This window comes from Apium graveolens, chromosome 5, assembly GCF_009905375.1.
Source record: "Apium graveolens cultivar Ventura chromosome 5, ASM990537v1, whole genome shotgun sequence".
Taxonomy (NCBI): domain Eukaryota; kingdom Viridiplantae; phylum Streptophyta; class Magnoliopsida; order Apiales; family Apiaceae; genus Apium; species Apium graveolens.
The window spans coordinates 166984413-166990947 of record NC_133651.1 but is presented as its reverse complement, the minus strand read 5'-3'; positions in this window follow the sequence as shown (position 1 = coordinate 166990947).

Here is a 6535-nt window from a genome sequence, read left to right as displayed (position 1 = left end):
TTCCACAATCACAAAGTTCCAATTCAAATCTCTTAATCTCTTCAGACAATTGATTTGGTGTTGCTATCATATTTAATCTTTCCTTCCTACTCAAAGCATCAGCTACCACGTTCGCCTTTCCAGGATGATAATTTATCGAACAATCATAGTCCTTAATTAGTTCCAACCATCTCCTTTGCCTCATATTGAGGTCCTTCTGAGTGAAAATATACTTTAAACTCTTGTGATCCGTGTAGATCTCACACTTTTCTCCGTAGAGGTAATGTCTCTAAATATTAAGTGCGAATACTATAGCGGCTAGTTCCAAGTCATGCGTAGGGTACTTCAATTCATGCGGTTTTAACTGTCTTGACGCATACGCGATCACCTTATTGTGTTGCATCAGCACACAGCCTAATCCTTTATGTGAAGCATCACTGAAAATGACAAAGTTTCCTTGGTCGTCTGGTAGTACTAACACCAGAGCTGATACCAACCTCTACTTCAACTCTTGAAAGCTATCCTCACATTCTGCATTCCATTCGAACTTCTGATTCTTCCTGGTTAACTTAGTTAATGGCATGGCGATTTTCGAAAAATCCTTGACAAATCTTCTATAATACCCTGCCAATCTTAGAAAACTTCGCACTTCCGTAGGTGTCTTTGGCTTCTCCCAACTCATAATTGCCTCAATCTTTGCTGGATCTACTTTAACTCCTTCATCTCCAATGACGTGTCCCAAAAATTAACCTTCCTTTAACCAAAACTCACATTTAGAAAACTTGGCATACAACTTCTCTTGTCGGAGTATCTCCAATGCTATCCATAGATGCTGCTTATGTTCTTCTTCCGACTTTGAATAAATAAGGATGTCATCAATGAACACCACTACGAAGTTATCCAAATACTTTTTAAATACTCGATTCATCAGATCCATAAATGTTGTCGGGGCGTTAGTCAATCCAAAAGGCATTGCTAAGAATTCATAATTTCTGTATCTTGTCCTAAATGCTGTCTTTGGAATATCTTCTTCTTTGATCTTTAATTGATGGTATCATGATCTCAAGTCAATCTTTGAAAAGCACTTTGCTCCTTTCAGCTGATCAAATAGGTCATCTATTCTTGGTAGCGGGTAACGGTTCTTAATCGTCACCTTATTCAACTCCCGATAATCTATACATAACCGCATACTTGCATCTTTCTTCTTTATGAACAGAACAGGTGCTCCCCATGGTGACGTACTTGGCCGTATCACTCCTTTGTCCAATAATTCTTGTAGCTGGCTCGCCAACTCTTTCATTTCTGCTGGTGCCATCCTATATGGGGCCTTCGAAACTGGTTCCGTGCCCGGAGCAAGGTTGATCTCGAACTCGATTTGTCGATCTGGCGGAAGCCTGGTAGTTCGTCTGGAAACACATCTGGGAATTCGTTGACTACAGGAATATCTTCTATACTGGGGTTGTCCTTTTCTAAATCCACTATATAAGCTATGAACGACTCGCAACCTTTCCTAAGTAACTTCTTAGCCTGAACAATTGTAAGAAATAGTTGCTCTTGCCTCTGTCCCTTAAATACTACTTTCTCTCCACTCTTCGTCTTTAAATACACCTTCTTGGACTTACAATTAATCTGGGCGTTATTCTTCCCTAACCAATCCATGCCTAAAATTATATCAAACTCTCCCAACTTGAAGAGCATCAAGTCGGCTGAAAATTTATACCCTGAAATATCAATCTCACACTTTGGACAGAGCTGACTCACAGGAATCTTCTCTTAGTTTGCAATTACCACATTCACTACCTCGTTCATAACCATTTTATCACATTGAAGTTTATCAACAAAAGTTTCTGATATGAAAGATCTCGTCGCTCCCGAATCAATCAATACTTTAGCTTCGACATTATTTAGTAAAAGTGTACCTGCTATCACCTCAGAGTTCTGAACAGCGTCCTTCATTTTTAAATCAAATGTCCTTGCTGTTGCTTGCGGAGTTATTGTAGGTGGTGGAGGTAAGGTCAATACCTAAGCTGGCATGCTTGCACTAGTACTTGCCACGTTCATCAGAGCTTTGACTGGTCCAGTTGACTTGCACTCCCTAGCTATGTGTCCAGTCTTTCCACACTTGTAGCATGTAACTCCCGGCTTCGGCATCTTACACTCGTTTGCCAAATGTCCCTTCTGGTTGTACCTATAGCATGTCATGCTCAACTTATTACACACTCCGGGGTGCCTTCTTCCACAATACTTGTATTCTGGTCTCTGAAATATGTTTTCTCCAACTTGTCCTTGGCTTTCCTGGTTGTTCCCCTTTGATTCTTGCCTTTTGCTCAAATTTCCCTTGTTTTCAAAATTTCCGCCTTTATGGAATCCAATCTTCTTCATATTCATGTCTTGTGAATTTCCTGCTTCAGACTTTTCTCCATAGAATGGAACCTTTCTCTTCTTTTTATCCCTTTCCTTCTTTGACTGCATCCCATTACTCTCAATCAGAGCAGCCTTCTGCACTATGTCTGCATAAGTATCAAGCTCAAACATAGCCACTTTATCTCTGATCAAAGACTCTAATCCTTGTTGAAATCTCTTTGCTTTTTCCTCCTCACTGCTGGTATACTTTGTCACAAACCTTGACAATTCTGTGAACTTCTTCTCATACTCCAGTACAGACATACTCCCTTGCTTCAATTCAAGAAATTTAAGCTCCATCTAATTCTGCATGTACTTAGGGTAATACTTTTCCAGAAATAACTTCTTAAATCTTTCCCAAGAAACTTGCTGATTTGCTTCCATAGCTTTTACTGAATCCCACCAATAGATGACTTCGCCCTTCAGGAAGTAAGTAGCATATGGTGTCTTCTGATCGTCTCCTAACTGTACCAATTCAAAAGCTCATTCCATTTCCTTAATCCATGTGTTTGCTATTACTGGATCAGTGGTATCATAAAATGTAGGTGGATTCACATTCTGAAAAGCCTTGAAAGTAACAACTTATCGAGGTGGTACTGGTAGATCAGGTGGTTGGTGTGGTTCATGATTATCTTGGTTTTCAAATTGTTGTTGAAGAGTTAGTTGTTGTTGAGCTATAGCGTTTGTTTGCTGTTGTAAGGTTTCCAGTAATCGAAGAATATTTGGATCTGTGGTAGATGTGGTTGTTGGGTTCTTCTTTTTGGGTGGCATGGTCCTGAAATAAGAGTTACGTCAAAACAGGTATGAATAATGAAATAATTTGAGGGTGTCACATGGCATTCTCATTCACATATGAGGTTGAGTTTCAAATTGAACAAATAGGGTGATGCATATAAAGGCGTAAAATAAACAATTGAAAGCAAATGGAACGATAGTGCATTGAAATTTAAGGTCACAATACATCAAGATTAGAATAAGGTCTGAATTTAGGAATAATATGCTTATTTAAAGAACAACAGGGAGTTCTACATAGTCCGATAACAACATGAAAGGTAAATAATGGAAAGAACTAAGGCTTCATTCCATCGGAACGGGGTTTAGTAGTCTTTTCTTCTCGAAGCATCTTCACAATACTCTGGAGCTCATCCGCCACCATCTGGATGATATACTGGCTGGTACGGTCTCGGTGGGATGGCATCTCCTCAAGCTTAGTGTTGACGTACTGAACCAAATTCTCAAGTCTCGCAGTCATCTGCTCCTTAGGCTTCCCTTCATAGTTTCGGCTGTCCGGATACACGTTCTTCAATCGGTCTATCAGTCGGTCGTACTTGCCCTGAAGCATGTCAAACTCGCGCCTCAACTCAACATACACGGAGAAAGCAATAGTGTCATCCAACCTAGAGGATGACGAGGAGTGCGCCCTTTTCTGATAAACCATACATAGATATATAAGAGGAGTATTAATAATAAATTTACTTACCTACTCTCTCGCATAATATCTATAACTTATACATATATCCTATAACCTATTTGGGCTGTCCAGGGACTCTAAACCGTAGCTCTGATACCAAAACCTGTCACACCCCCAACTTAACAATACATAATATATAACTATTACAATAAATAAAAGAAAGTAAATACAACCGAATCCAGGATCTTACAGTTTAGGGTTTGGAATAGCCCAACACTACTAATTATTACAACTGGTTTTAATAATGAGTCCTCACACAAAACTATCTCTTATCCTACCTGAGCTCAAACATACGCATCGGCATCACAAGTCTTACACGCGGTCTGCTTGAATCTAACTATATCTGCAAACTGAAATATCAGGGTGAAAGCAAGTAGTGAGCCAAATGCTCAACAAGTGCTAAATAATACGATACAAAACATAAATCGAGATATATTTAAAAGAATAACAACGTGAAGATATAGCTAATAATAACAAGAGATGAACTTTTGGACGATGGCATCATTTATTTGTATCAAAACATTTCCAAAATCATTTCTTAATCAAAAACCATTTTATGACGCTACGGATTACAGTCGGTGATCAACCGCGAAGTAATCCCGAATCTCGCTGGTTTCTAAAACATTAATGGGATCCCTAGGCAACTTTTAAGCCTATAATATAAGTGTGGAAAGGACTTGCGTCTCAGTCCAGATCCACTATTTAAAGAAAACATTTATCCCCCTTTGGGACTGAAAATCCAAATTTTTAATCATTTCAAAAACTCATGCCGATTGATAATAAATTTCTTAAACAGTAAACATCTTTATCGAGGGATTATAGATCAACTTTGAAACACTGGAAATATGTTCACTAAATCTCAGGGCCATGATCCACTAGACTTTACTCTATAAGGGAAATTGAAAGGTTTCTATTTACAAGGACTTTGACAAGGAGATTTAGTAGGGTTATTGGATAATATGGAAAAGTAATGCCAGACTAAGCTTAAAGCAATAGTTTCAGATAAGGTATAGGTATTAAAATATAGAGAAGATAAGCATTACTGGTTCCAGGTATGATATAGGTGTTAAAATACAAAGAAAGTGATCATCAGCTCAAGGTATATCAGGGTATCAAGCTTTAGGGTAAGGATAGGGTTATCAAACAATCATGAACGACTTTAAACAATAACTGGCTTTTAGGTATCAAGATAAAGTTTCTATCGAGGTTCTTACAAGAGTTGAATCAAAGCATCAGGGTGTAATATCAAGATTTCTCAGGAATCAATAGCATGTTAATCAAAAGGATCAATAAGGTATTATAACTAATCTCTACTTTATCATGGCATCACAGTTACTTTGGCATACTAGCATGGTATGACTTTTGATCTACTTGCAATAAATACTTGAGGGTTCATGGCATTTCTATATAATACACGAAGATAGATTTGAGAATCACTTGGTTCAAGTATAACAAGATAAATCGGGATACTCGCATCATATATATAGGAACTAGTTATCACACATTCGCAGTGTAAACTAAAAAGCACGTTGAATCACTTGCACAATATAAGTTTACAAGGGAAGGACACTTGCCTTGAGAAAGGCTGGACTGGACTGGACTGGACTGGACTGACAAGTAGGAGCAACTGGAAGCTTTACTCGGCCTTGATGGCAAGTTTACCCTCGTCTCGAGATCCTACACAATTAATAATAACCTCATTATAATATATCCTCACCAACTCAGCCAATTTACAACCCCAAATTAAACACAAATTGTAATATCCAGGATAAATTATGTGAATATATGTGTTAAATAAATAAATATTAAGTGTTTATAAATTTAAAGTGATCATTGCCATGATATTAGATGTTACAGTTGTTATGTGTGTTTCTATGCGGGCCAAATTTTTTTTTCGATTGATTAATATATGTTTAAACTGCAATTATATGAACCTATCTGCAATCGGGACGCGTATTTATTAGCATCTTTATTTAGGTACTCGTTTTATTTCATTTTACGCATGTTTCAATGCATTTTATGTGTTATCGGGTTTTTCTGGTAATTTAGGGATCCTTCCTATTTTTCAAAAATTATCGAACCAGGACCCCGCCGGGACGACAAACCCCACAAAATCGGTGTTTTTATTTTTATAAAATTGTTCGTATTTCAAGTACCCTTTATTTTTGTATTTTTAAATTATTCGCAATTTTTGGGGAATTTTGACATTAATTTTGTATTTCATCGTTTTTTAAAATTATTCCCCGTAATTATTATTTTGGGGTATTAAATTTCTTGTATATATATAAATAGCAGATTTGTTTTAGTTTATTTATTTTATTTTCAGAAATTACTAAAAATAAAACAAAAACTCAGAAAATAGAAAATGGGGGTTAGGGTTTGCTTTTGAACAGAATCGATCGATTGATCCATCTGCAGTAATTGGTTATTGACGAAACTGGTACCGAATCAAAGAGCATCTCAGGGCCGATCTTTCGGTATAATTATCTTGATTTAAGATTGTGTTATTTGTAAAAATCGAAGTTTAAGTTCTTCATTTTAATTTCTCAATTTTTGGACTATTAATTGATTGTTGGTTGATTTTGACGATTCTAATAGATTATTGAGCTTGGTTATAATCGATTTATGTATAGGTTCGAGTTGTTTATGTACAGAATAGCCGAATCGGTTCTTGGGTTAATT